The sequence below is a fragment of the Cherax quadricarinatus genome, chromosome 4 (genome assembly GCF_038502225.1).
Source record: "Cherax quadricarinatus isolate ZL_2023a chromosome 4, ASM3850222v1, whole genome shotgun sequence".
NCBI classification, from domain to species: domain Eukaryota; kingdom Metazoa; phylum Arthropoda; class Malacostraca; order Decapoda; family Parastacidae; genus Cherax; species Cherax quadricarinatus.
In genome coordinates, this window is record NC_091295.1 from 14,206,630 (window position 1) to 14,219,938 (window position 13,309).

The 13,309-nt window shown below is 48.3% G+C and overlaps 1 protein-coding gene across 6 annotated transcripts in view; it reads right to left on the bottom strand.

The window, feature by feature from the left end:
- Window positions 1-7,441, bottom strand: part of LOC128684199 (uncharacterized) — a 104,142-nt gene extending 96,701 nt beyond the window's left edge. For 4 of the 6 annotated variants that reach the window (XM_070094608.1, XM_053770352.2, XM_070094616.1 and 1 more), the window contains exon 1: window positions 7,251-7,441. The gene's annotated coding sequence lies outside the window, so the exon portion shown is untranslated. Of the gene's footprint in view, window positions 1-4,160; window positions 5,326-7,250 lie in introns of those variants that run through there. The other 2 variants (XM_070094622.1, XM_070094602.1) reach the window with 1 other exon arrangement.
- Window positions 7,442-13,309: the final 5,868 nt, after the last annotated feature.

Here is a 13,309-nt window from a genome sequence, read left to right on the forward strand (position 1 = left end):
AGTGCATGTGCGGGGGTTGGGAAGTGTATGTGTGGGGGTAGGGGAGAGGGAGTGTACGTGTAGGGGAGATGGAGTGCATGTGCGGGGGTAGGGAAGAGGGAGTGTATGTGCGGGGGTAGGGGAGAGAGTGCATGTGCGGGGGTAGGGAAGAGGGAGTGTACGTGTAGGGGTAGGGAAGAGGGAGTGTATGTGCGGGGGTATGGGAGAGGGAGTGTATGTGCAGGGGTAGGGGAGAGGGAGTATATGTGCGGGGGTAGGGGAGAGGGAGTGCATGTGCGGGGGTAGGGAAGAGGGAATGTGTGGGGGGTACGGGAGAGGGAGTATGTGCGGGGTAGGGAAGTGTATGTGTGGGGGTAGGAGAGAGGGAGTATGTGGGGGTAGGGGAGAGGGAGTGTATGTGTGGGGGGCAGGGGAGAGGGAGTGCATGTGCGGGGGATGGGAAGAGGGAGTGTATGTGTGGGGGTAGGGGAGAGGGAGTGTGTGGGGGTAGGAGAGAGGGCGTGTGTGGGGGGGTAGGTGAGAGGGAGTGTGTGTGGGGGTAGGAGAGAGGGTGTGTGTGTGGGGATCGGAGAGAGGGAGTGTGAGTGGGGGTAGGGGAGAGGGAGTGCATGTGCGGGGGTAGGGAAGAGGGAGTGGATGTGCGGGGGGTAGGGAACGGAGTATGTGTGGGGGTAGGGGAGAGGGAGTGTGTGTGGGGGTAGGAGAGAGGGAGTGGATGTGCGGGGGTAGGAAAGAGGGTATGTGTGGGGGTAGGGGAGAGGGAGTGTATGTGTGGGGGTAGGGGAGAGGGAGTGTATGTGTGGGGGTAGGGGAGAGGGAGTGTATGTGTGGGGGTAGGGGAGAGGGAGTGTATGTGTGGGGGTAGGGGAGAGGGAGCGTACGTGTAGGGGTAGGGGAAATTGAGTGCATATGTGGGGGTAGGGAAGAGGGAGTGGATGTGCGGGGGGTAGGGAAGAGGGAATGTGTGGGGGCAGGGGAGAGGGAGTGTATGTGTGGGGGTAGGGAAGAGGGAGTGTATGTGTGGGGGTAGGGAAGAGGGAGTGCATGTGCGGGGGTAGGGAAGAGGGAGTGTATGTGTGGGGTTAGAGAAGAGGGAGTATATGAGCGGGGGTATGGTAGAGGGAGTTTGTGGGGGTAGGGGTGAGGGAGTGTGTGTGGGGGTAGGGGAGAGGGAGTGTACGTTTGGGGGGTAAACGAGAGTGCATGTGCGGGGGTAGGGAAGAGGGAATGTGTGGGGGCAGGGGAGAGGGAGTGCATATGTGGGGGTAGGGGAGTGTGTGTGGGGGTAGGGGAAAGGGAGTGCATGTGTGGGGGTAGGGGAGGGAGTGTACGTGTAGGGGTAATTGAGTGCATGTGTGGGGGTAGGGGAGAGGGAGTGCATGTGTGGGGGTAGGGGAGAGGGAGTGCATGTGTGGGGGTAGGGGAGAGGGAGTGCATGTGTGGGGGTAGGGGAGAGGGAGTGCATGTGTGGGGGTAGGGGAGAGGGAGTGCATGTGTAGGGGTAGGGGAGAGGGAGTGCATGTGTGGGGGTAGGGGAGAGGGAGTGTATGTGTGGGGGTAGGGGAGAGGGAGTGCATGTGCGGGGGTAGGGGAGAGGGTTTGTGGGGGGTAGGGGAGAGGGAGTGCATGTGTGGGGGTAGGGGAGAGGGAGTGCATGTGTGGGGGTAGGGGAGAGGGAGTGCATGTGTGGGGGTAGGGGAGAGGGAGTGCATGTGTGGGGGTAGGGGAGAGGGAGTGCATGTGTGGGGGCAGGGGAGAGGGAGTGCATGTGTGGGGGCAGGGGAGAGGGAGTGCATGTGTGGGGGCAGGGGAGAGGGAGTGCATGAGTGGGGGTAGGGGAGAGGGAGTGCATGTGTGGGGGTAGGGGAGAGGGAGTGCATGTGTGGGGGTAGGGGAGAGGGAGTGCATGTGTGGGGGTAGGGGAGAGGGAGTGCATGTGTGGGGGTAGGGGAGAGGGAGTGCATGTGTGGGGGTAGGGGAGAGGGAGTGCATGTGTGGGGGTAGGGGAGAGGGAGTGCATGTGTGGGGGTAGGGGAGAGGGAGTGCATGTGTGGGGGTAGGGGAGAGGGAGTGCATGTGTGGGGGTAGGGGAGAGGGAGTGCATGTGTGGGAGTAGGGGAAATTAAGTGCATGTGTAGGGGTAGGGGAGGGGGACTGTGGGGGTAGGGAAGAGGGAGTGTATGTGTGGGGGTAGGGGAGAGGGAGTGTATGTGTGGGGGTAGGGGAGAGGGAGTATGTGTGGGGGTAGGGGAGAGGGAGTGTATGTGTGGGGGTACGGGAGAGGGAGTGTATGTGTGGGGGTACGGGAGAGGGAGTGTATGTGTGGAGGTAGGGGAGAGGGAGTATGTGTGGGGGTACGGGAGAGGGAGTATGTGTGGAGGTAGGGGAGAGTATGTGTGGGGGTAGGGAAGAGGGATTATAACCATAACTAAGCACTAAACCCACAGGGGTTATACAGTGCTGCATGTGTAAGAGGGAATGTGGGTGAGGATGTGGGAAGTGAGTGGGAGGTGTGGAACACGGTGATGAGAGGGAGAGGTTGGGACGGGAGAGGAGAGATAGGAGAAAATATAAGATAGAAGAGAAAATATAAGATAGGAGGAGAGAAAATATAAGATAGAAGAAAGGAGAGAAAATATAAGATAGAAGAGAGGAGAGAAAATATAAGATAGAAGAGAGGAGAGAAAATATAAGATAGAAGAGAGGAGAGAAAATATAAGATAGAAGAGAGGAGAGAAAATATAAGATAGAAGAGAGGAGAGAAAATATAAGATAGAAGAGAGGAGAGAAAATATAAGATAGAAGAGAGGAGAGAAAATATAAGATAGAAGAGAGGAGAGAAAATATAAGATAGAAGAGAGGAGAGAAAATATAAGATAGAAGAGAGGAGAGAAAATATAAGATAGAAGAGAGGAGAGAAGATATAAGATAGAAGAGAGGAGAGAAAATATAAGATAGAAGAGAGGAGAGAAAATATAAGATAGAAGAGAGGAGAGAAGATATAAGATAGAAGATAGGAGAGAAAATATAAGATAGAAGATAGGAGAGAAAATATAAGATAGAAGATAGGAGAGGAGGAGAAAGAGAGTAAATGGAAGAGTTGAGAGTGGAGGAGAGAGGTAATGACGACGGGAGGCCAGGAGAGGTGAATTGTTGATGGTAGAAGCAAGAGGAATAGATAATTGGAAGGGATAAGGGAGGTAGATTACTGGAGGGGAAGGTGGGTTAGATTACTGGAAGGGGTAAGAGCGACAGATTGATAAAGGACGGGGCAAGAGGGATAGATTGATAAAGGACGAAGCAAAAGAGATAGTTATTCATCGGTTGGAAACACTGCCCCTGACACCATTATCATTCACTTGTCACTGTCATGAGTGATTCACTTCCATTTTACCTAACCACTAAGTAAAACTACTCAAAGAATTACATATTTGAAAACTTTCATTATTCGTTCCATCTCAGCAAATTTAATCGAGAGGAAATAGCCCCATTATTTATGCCGAAATATACTAACCTCCGGGTTATAACGATGTTTCACGAAGTATGGGGAGAGGCGCCCCCTTCCGGAGGCTCTTACCCAAGACACAAACTTCACTTTGGTTTGTTTGCAAAGCACGAGAACTGCCAGGTTAGTCAGCTCCAACTTTCAACCTATTATTATTTTTCACTATTTACTAGTCGTAACCAATTTCAATTCACTCTTATTACAATCATTCACGAGGCAAGTAATACTATTTAAAGAATTTTCCACATTCTGCAATCCATATCCATTCCTTGCCATCGACTGTCACCAAGCAATCCATATCCATTCCTTGCCATCGACTGTCACCAAGCAATCCATATCCATTCCTTGCCATCGACTGTCACCAAGCAATCCCTATCCATTCCTTGCCATCAACTGTCACCAAGCAATCCATATTCATTCCTTGCCATCGACTGTCACCAAGCAATCCATATCCATTCCTTGCCATCAACTGTCACCAAGCAATCCATATCCATTTCTTGCCATCGACTGTTACCAAACTTTGACGAAAAGGGAAAATATCCCATTATTTATGCACAAAGAAACTTTGTTCTTTAGTCAAATAAGCACCTTGTAGGGTGACACTCTTCCCAAAGAAGAGGCCCCTATCCCTAGGAACAAACCACTTAAACCTTACCATTGCGTTATGGTGACCCAGCGTCCAAGGTAGGGGGTGATGGATGCCTGATGGAGGAGGGGAGCTAAAGGAAAGGAGGAATGGACGTTTGATGCGTGGGTTGATTAATCTTAAGAGGTTGACGACTGATGAAAATAGAAGAATGAAGGGTGGATGGCTGATGGTGAGGCCCGGAGGTGGATGACTGATGGTGAGGCCCGGAGGTGGATGGCTGATGGTGAGGCCCGGAGAGGTGGATGGCTGATGGTGAGGCCCGGAGAGGTGGATGGCTGATGGTGAGGCCCGGAGAGGTGGATGGCTGATGGTGAGGCCCGGAGAGGTGGATGGCTGATGGTGAGGCCCGGAGAGGTGGATGGCTGATGGTGAGGCCCGGAGAGGTGGATGGCTGATGGTGAGGCCCGGAGAGGTGGATGGCTGATGGTGGGGCCCGGAGAGGTGGATGGCTGATGGTGAGGCCCGGAGAGGTGGATGGCTGATGGTGAGGCCCGGAGGTGGATGGCTGATGGTGAGGCCCGGAGGTGGATGGCTGATGGTGAGGCCCTGAGAGGTGGATGGCTGATGGTGAGGCCCTGAGAGGTGGATGGCTGATGGTGAGGCCCTGAGAGGTAGATGGCTGATGGTGAGGCCCTGAGAGGTGGATGGCTGATGGTGAGGCCCTGAGAGGTGGATGGCTGATGGTGAGGCCCGGAGAGGTGGATGGCTGATGGTGAGGCCCGGAGAGGTGGATGGCTGATGGTGAGGCCCGGAGAGGTGGATGGCTGATGGTGAGGCCCGGAGAGGTGGATGGCTGATGGTGAAACCCGGAGAGATGGACGACTGATGGTGAGGCTCGGAGAGGTGGATGACTGATGGTGAGGCCCGGAGAGGTGGATGGCTGATGGTGAGGTGGATGGCTGATGGTGAGGCAGATGGCTGATGGTGAGGCAGATGGCTGATGGTGAGGCCCGGAGAGGTGGATGGCTGATGGTGAGGCCCGGAGAGGTGGATGACTGATGGAGAGGCCCGGAGAGATGGATGACTGATGGAGAGGCCCGGAGAGATGGATGACTGATGGAGAGGCCCGGAGAGATGGATGACTGATGGAGAGGCCCGGAGAGATGGATGACTGATGGAGAGGCCCGGAGAGATGGATGACTGATGGAGAGGCCCGGAGAGATGGATGAATGACTGAGGAGTGTTGGCAGGAAGACGGCAGGTGGGTGGAGGGGGGCAAAAGAGGGGGAAAGCATGGGGTAAGAGGTGGGGGGAATAGTAATAGGAGCGCGGGGGGGGACGGGATGATGGTGAAGGAATGGAGGGGATGGTGGTGGCATGCAGCAGTGGTGGTGGTGGTGGTGGTGTGGGATTGAAGGAAGAGTAATTCATGGGGGAGCGCTAAACCCGTAGGAGGGGTCATACAGCACCCTTGGGAATTGGAGGCAATTTGGTTCAAGGGAGGGAACTCCGGTTCATCGAGAACCTTTCACTAACTTCTCCCTAGAAAGGTAGACGGGGGAGGGAAAGGGGGAGTTGGGAAGGGTGAGGGAGTGGTGCCAGGTTAAGGGGGGGGGGCAAGATAGGTCCGAGACGGTAGGAAGAGAGAAGAGATGGGTGATGGAGAGAGGTAAAAGACCTAGTACAAATGGTCCGGAAAGCAGGAGGGAACAGAGGAAGATAGTATGAAGGAAAGGAGACGGTATAGGTGAGGTTGGTATGGGTGTGTTAGAGTCATCATGCGTGCTGAGGGAGAGGGTGGGAGGCCGGGGGAGGTGTGGGAGAGCAAGTGGTCGGGGGGGATTAACTCGACAAGGCTACCATGGTGAGGGAAAAATGAAAGACCTGGGAGATGTAGAAGGGGGGAGGGGGGAATGGGGATGAGGGACGGACAAGGCAAGGATGGGGTAATGGCGGACAAATGAAAGGGGTAAGTGGCAGGCGAATGGAATAAGGGTGGATACAGGTCAGACAGAAGTGGGGAAGGTGTAGAAATGAGAAAGGGGCAGACATAGGCAGGTAGACATGCGTTAAGACAGTATAAATGTTAGTGCAACATAACGGTAGCAGCTAGGCAGTGATGTCACTATTGCAACATCACGACAAATATTCCAAGTAGGCCGTTCGAGAAACAAAAAAAAATACCCCCAGCATGGCGCCCCCACGTCTTCAACAGCCAGATCTAAGGGAGGGTTCAGTACTATAACAGACACTAACATTCAACTTCTCCTAAAATAAGGTCAAAATGGCTACCGGAACAGACTAGAACAATGACTGCTGGTATTCGAGTGTCACAATCTGACCTAATATCCATACTCGTGAGACAAATTCCTCGCTTAATGTTTGTTATAGCTCGCTTACTAATTAAGTTATTAGCGCTTTCAATTTAATATAAATACTAAATCTAAATAATTAAGAGAAAGCGGTAAGGTTGTCAGCCATGAGGTTCCCACGAGGGGGAGGGGAGGGGGACTGGGAGGCGGCAGCGGCGCCGCCATGAACGCCAAGCAGATATCTTCACTCGACCAATGACCGTTCAAATTTTAACTAATCCGGCTACTTATTCTCCCCAGTATAGCTCTAGCATTGTTTCTGGTTTTGTCACATTAAAACACTTCACATTGTGTCGGTCCCTCCCCCGCCTGTCACTTGTGCTGCCCCCGGGTCGTTGTCTGTGTAGTCGTCTCCGAGGGATGTGTCGCAGCCCCGGTGACGTCATCGTCGTCTCCTGCCTTCACGCAGGGCTGCCAACCCAGCCAGACAGCACTCAATTCTGCCAACCCTGCCAATCTTTACCAATTCAGAAATTTAATATAAGAAGTTAAAGTTCTACAACAGCCATAAAAGATACAGCTGATGGTTGGTAGGCCTGACAGTGTTGCTTCACTTCAGCCGCAGGTTTAACGTCATTAACATCCGGGAGAACTATATATTATATATATATAAATACATTATACATATAATATATATGTATATTATATATATACGTATATACTACTTAACGAGACCAAACCTGTTTGGTGTACACTAGAAGGGGAGAAAACTGCACGAATCACAGTGGAAGGGGGGCCATTACGACGCGTCCCTGCCTGCCTGCTTCTCCGGCGAATACTTTACCTTAAAATGAATTGCCGTTAGTAAATCTGGGGAAATGAAAATAGTATGAGTTGACTAGCCTATGTCAATATATGAAATAGGAATATCAACTCTAAACGGAGAAATATGGGAGGGCCAAGTCTTGTGTCGTGGCCCACACGTGCTACTCCTGTGGTGGGTGACGAGCGAGTGACGCCGCCACCACCACGGGGACCACACCACTGACGTCACTCTCTCTCTCACTTAACTTCGCTCATCCTCAGTAACTTACGCTCAAGTAACATCCTCAGACCTGTTATTCCCTATGTGCAATAATAAGATATTTGATATATTTATATACCTGAGGTTGAGGTGTTGAGGCTAGCGCGTTCTATCTCACTAATTTCTAACTTTATCTTACATTGACAATATTTTATGATTTTTAATCATTCAAAATAAACATCACATACATTAAACACATACAAATTGTCTCAAAAATGTACTTAAATATTAAAAAAAAGCTGCACATTTTCAGTTTAAAATCAAAATAAGACACAATATTGACGGTTGGCTGTTGTGAAAGTTCCCACAGCAGACATGAACCCCGTCCTGTCTTGGCAAACTCTTCTCTTATTTACATTATATATAATAAATATTGAGCGAGGCAGTGTGGCTAATGTGTGGGTAACTGGGTCAGGTAATCACCGACGGGTGTGGCCAGTAATTGCACCAGTAACCACCAGTTATATACTAAAATATTACATAAAGATACAAACTTTATGTTCCAAGCAGGACAGTTATTTCTTTGTTCTCCCTCGCATGTTCTCTCATGTCAACAATCTTTATTTATCATTATTCATGGTGTGGTTTGTTTGCAACTGTGCCATTACGATATCGTGAGTCATATAGTATATATAGTGCAGTTATAAAGAGAGTTTGCGGTCTTAACAACCAGTGTTTGCTAAATATTAATATTAGATAAATTATTAATGTTAGATAATTATTAATTACTAACTACTAGAACAAGGTCTGGCCTCCCCAACGTTGTTTACAAGTTTAATACGTGGATTATAGAGTCAGGTTGATAAGAAACGTTTTGCCTACACAGCAGACTTCTTCAGTCCAGTACAGAAGAGTTAGAAGAAGCAGTACAGATAAGAACATAAGAAAGAAGGAACACTGCAGCAGGCCTACTGGCCCATGCGAGGCAGGTCCAAGTCTCCTACCGGCTTAAGCCAATACACCCAACCTAGTCAGGTCAGGTCACATTGACTTAAGGGAGGAACACGGCAACCGACCTGGTAGTACAAGCTAATCATGTCCAACTCACACTCACCCACATCCACTCATGTATTTATCCAACCTATTTTTAAAGCTACACAACGTTCTGGCCTCTATAACTGTACTTGGGAGTTTGTTCCACTCATCCACAACTCTATTACCAAACCAGTGCTTTCCTATATCCTTCCTGAATCTGAACTTTTCCAACTTAAAACCATTGCTGCGAGTCCTGTCTAGGCTAGATATTTTCAGCACACTATTTACATCCCCTTTATTTATTTCTCTCTTCCATTTATACACCTCAATCATATCCCCCCTAATTCTACATCTTTCTAGAGAGTGTGAAGACGATGTTATCAGTCATCAAGGTCTGTGGTTCCCTGTGGCGACCCCGTGGCCTGGATGGCAAAGTTCTCGCTTCACACACGGTGCTCCCGGGTTCTATTCCCGGTGGGGTAGAAACATTGCTTACACCTGTTGTCATGTTCATCTAGCAGCAAGTAGGTACCTGGGTGTTAGTGGACTGGAGTGGGTGGTATCCTAGGAGACAGGATTGAGGACCACAATGGAAATAAGACAGACAGTCCTGGATGACGCACTGACTTTCTTGGGTTATCCTGGGTCGCTAACCCTCCAGGTGTGATGGTTTAGAAAACCGACAAGATGAACATTGAGACATTTATGCAACATATGGGAAACTTTATTCAGGACACGTTTAGCCACACAGTGGCTTCATCAGTCCAATACAAAGCAGAAAGGTGTAAGGAGAGGAGGAGTTTGAGGTAATCAGTCCCTCAACCTGGAGTCGATGTGTTCAGTCCATCATTCTTGTAGAATGTACAACATAGGGCCGTAGACGTGGCTTATATACTGTAGTCAGGTGAGGCGAAGCAGGAGGAGGCGGCATCATCAAGATTCCCATATGTTGCATAAGTGTCTCAATGTTCATCTTGTCGGTTTTCTAAACCAATCATCATACCTGGAGGGTTAGCGACCTGGAGTTTACCTGGAGTTTACCTGGAGAGAGTTCCGGGGGTCAACGCCCCCGTGGCCCGGTCTGTGACCAGGCCTCCTGGTGGATCAGAGCCCGATCAACCAGGCTGTTGCTGCTGGCTGCACGCAAACCAACGTACGAGCCACAGCCCGGCTGGTCAGGAACCGACTTTAGGTGCTTTTCCAGTGCCAGCTTGAAGACTGCCAGGGGTCTGTTGGTAATCCCCCTTATGTATGCTGGGAGGCAGTTGAACAGTCTCGGGCCCATGACATTTATTGTATGATCTCTTAACGTGCTAGTGACACCCCTGCTTTTCATTGGGGGGATGTTGCATCGTCTGCCAAGTCTTTTGCTTTCGCAGTGAGTGATTTTCGTGTGGAAGTTCGGTACTAGTCCCTCTAGGATTTTCCAGGTGTATATAATCATGTATCTCTCCCGCCTGCCTTCCAGGGAATACAGGTTCAGGAACCTCAAGCGCTCTCAGTAATTGAGGTGTTTTATCTCCGTTATGCGCGCCGTGAAGGTTCTCTGTACATATTCTAGGTCAGCAATTTCACCTGCCTTGAAAGGTGCTGTTAGTGTGCAGCAATATTCCAGCCTAGATAGAACAAGTGAATTGAAGAGTGTCATCATGGGCTTGGCCTCCCTAGTTTTGAAGGTTCTCATTATCCATCCTGTCATTTTTCTAGCAGATGCGATTGATACAATGTTATGGTCCTTGAAGGTGAGATCCTCCGACATGATCACTCCCAGGTCTTTGACGTTGGTGTTTCGCTCTATTTTGTGGCCCAGGATAACCCAAGAAAGTCAGTGCGTCATCCAGGACTGTCTTATTTCCATTGTGGTCCTCAATCCTGTCTCCCAGGGAGCCACCCAGGCCTGGTCATGGACCGGGCCGCGGGGGCGTTGATCCCCGGAATAACCTCCAGGTAACCTCCAGGTAACTCCAGTCCACTAACACCCAGGTACCTACTTGCTGCTATGTAAAGTAAAAGGACACAAGTGCAACTAATGTGACATTTATTGTGGCAACGTTTCGCTCTCCAGGAGCTTTATCAAGCCTGGAGAGCGAAACGTTGCCACAATAAATGTCACATTAGTTGCACTTGTGTCCTTTTACTTTACATATTGTCGGTAATTCTACCAACTTTATTACTTGCTGCTAGATGAACATGACAACCATTTATCACTACTGTCAGACACTGCATCATCATGGGATCTTGATACAAAGAATTCTTCAACACTTGTCCAACCTTAGGACGAAGACCTACTTCGACTAGTGGATGGTACCACTATGACCCCGCCTCCTCCTGCTTCACCTCACCTCACTACAGTATATAAGCCACGTCTACGGCCCTATGTTGTACATTCTACAAGATTGATGGACTGAACACATCGACTCCAGGCTGAGGGACTGATTACCTCAAACTCCTCCACTCCTTACACCTTTCTGCTTTGTATTGGACTGATGAAGGGGGACCAACCATTATTTTAGCTCGCCCAGCGCGAACGAAAAAAATATTCGAAAAAAAATCACAAATTGAGTTAATCATATAGAAAAATAGTTTAACTCTCTGGCAACACACTGGTACAAGACTCATTGTTCTACGACATTCCTACAAGGAATTATGGTCATTTAAAACACCTAGGGTGACGTCACCACCCGCAGCAGGTCTGCTCACCTGTTGTCAATTTTCATGTTTTTTTCCGATTTTTTTCGTGTATTTATTGTATTATTCTTTCTAATATAATAATTGACGATTTGGCATCAAAAGAAAATGGGTGGGACTTATACGTAGACTTACAGCCAATCAGGAACCTTCTAGGAACATCTTGCTGACGTTAGCAGAAATTTCAGTCTCGGGATAGCCGGGAAATATGCTTCAATATAACGCTATTATCGCTTCTACGGCTTATTTATCTATCACAATTGATCTAATATGACATAATAAACAATATAAATAACAAAGAAATATGGTAAATACTCCAGAATGAATAATATATGGCATATTCTTCGAGCGCTCCCTCTGGAATATAATATTCCTTAGCTAGGGATGGGCTTGCCATTCTCCTATCACCTCCAGGGTCCTTATATTAAAGAAAACGGAATGTAACTATGATATACACTCGTAATGCAGTATAAAACTGAGAAAAATGCTATTTTCTCGAAAAAAAAAAATCGGTGGTCCGGCTGTTTCGAGGATTATCTCGGAAGTAAGTTATTCACATATATATTGCCATACTGTCGTTAATAATAATAGGAATGCAATGAAATTCACAAAGAACATAAAGGAAAGATTGTTTTACAAGCTAGTGATTATCATTTTGAGATATCATAATGTGTTTATTATTTTTTGAGGGCAAAAGTAAGAAATTTGGCTGAATGTCAAAACCATACAAACTTTATTTTTTTTTTTTTAAGAATGAAGAGAGGATAAATTACAGTAAAGTTCGCCATGATAAGTACAGTTTAGCATTGTTTTATGCGTAGATAATGCCAAAACAGCTTCTCCAAGTCCCACTTCGACAGTACCTTGCAGTATGTATGATTATTAGTAAATAATTTTTTTCTCATTTTTTTGAGCTATCTTATTGAAACTTGGTCACATTAAAATGGAAAGGGGCTTCTTTACGTACAAAAAAAAAAATGAAAGAAATCGAACAAAAAAAATAAAGAATTTCAGGCAAATTGGTTAGTTCCCCCTGAAGCCACTGTGTGGTGAAACGTTTTCTGAATAAAGATTCCCATATGTTGCGCAAGTGTCTCAATGTTTAACCCTCCTGGAGTTTACCTGGAGAGAGTTCCGGGGGTCAACGCCCCCGCGGCCCGGTCTGTGACCAGGCCTCATGGTGGATCAGAGCCTGATCAACCAGGCTATTGCTGCTGGCTGCACGCAAACCAACGTACGAGCCACAGCCCGGCTGGTCAGGAACCGACTTTAGGTGCTTGTCCAGTGCCAGCTTGAAGACTGCCAGAGGTCTGTTGGTAATCCCCCTTATGTGTGCTGGGAGGCAGTTGAACAGTCTCGGGCCCCTGACACTTATTGTATGGTCTCTTAACGTGCTAGTGACACCCCTGCTTTTCATTGGGGGGATGTTGCATCGTCTGCCAAGTCTTTTGCTTTCGTAGTGAGTGATTTTCGTGTGCAAGTTCGGTACTAGTCCCTTTAGAATTTTCCAGGTGTATATAATCATGTATCTCTCCTGCCTGCCTTCCAGGGAATACAGTTTTAGGAACCTCAAATGCTCCCAGTAATTGAGGTGTTTTATCTCCGTTATGTGTGCCGTGAAGGTTCTCTGTACATTTTCTAGGTCAGCAATTTCACCTGCCTTGAAAGGTGCTGTTAGTGTTCAGCAATATTCCAGCCTAGATAGAACAAGTGACATGAAGAGTGTCATCATGGGCTTGGCCTCCCTAGTTTTGAAGGTTCTCATTATCCATCCTGTCATTTTTCTAGCAGATGCGATTGATACAGTGTTATGGTCCTTGAAGGTGAGATCCTCCGACATGATCACTCCCAGGTCTTTGACGTTGGTGTTTCGCTCTATTTTGTGGCCAGAATTTGTTTTGTACTCTGATGAAGATTTAATTTCCTCGTGTTTACCATATCTGAGTAATTGAAATTTCTCATCGTTGAACTTCACATTGTTTCCTGCAGCCCACTGAAAGATTCGGTTGATGTCCGCCAGGAGCCTTGCAGTGTCTGCAATGGAAGTCACTGTCATGCAGATTCGGGTGTCATCTGCAAAGGAAGACACGGTGCTGTGGCTGACATCCTTGTCTATGTCGGATATGAGGATGAGGAACAAGATGGGAGCGAGTACT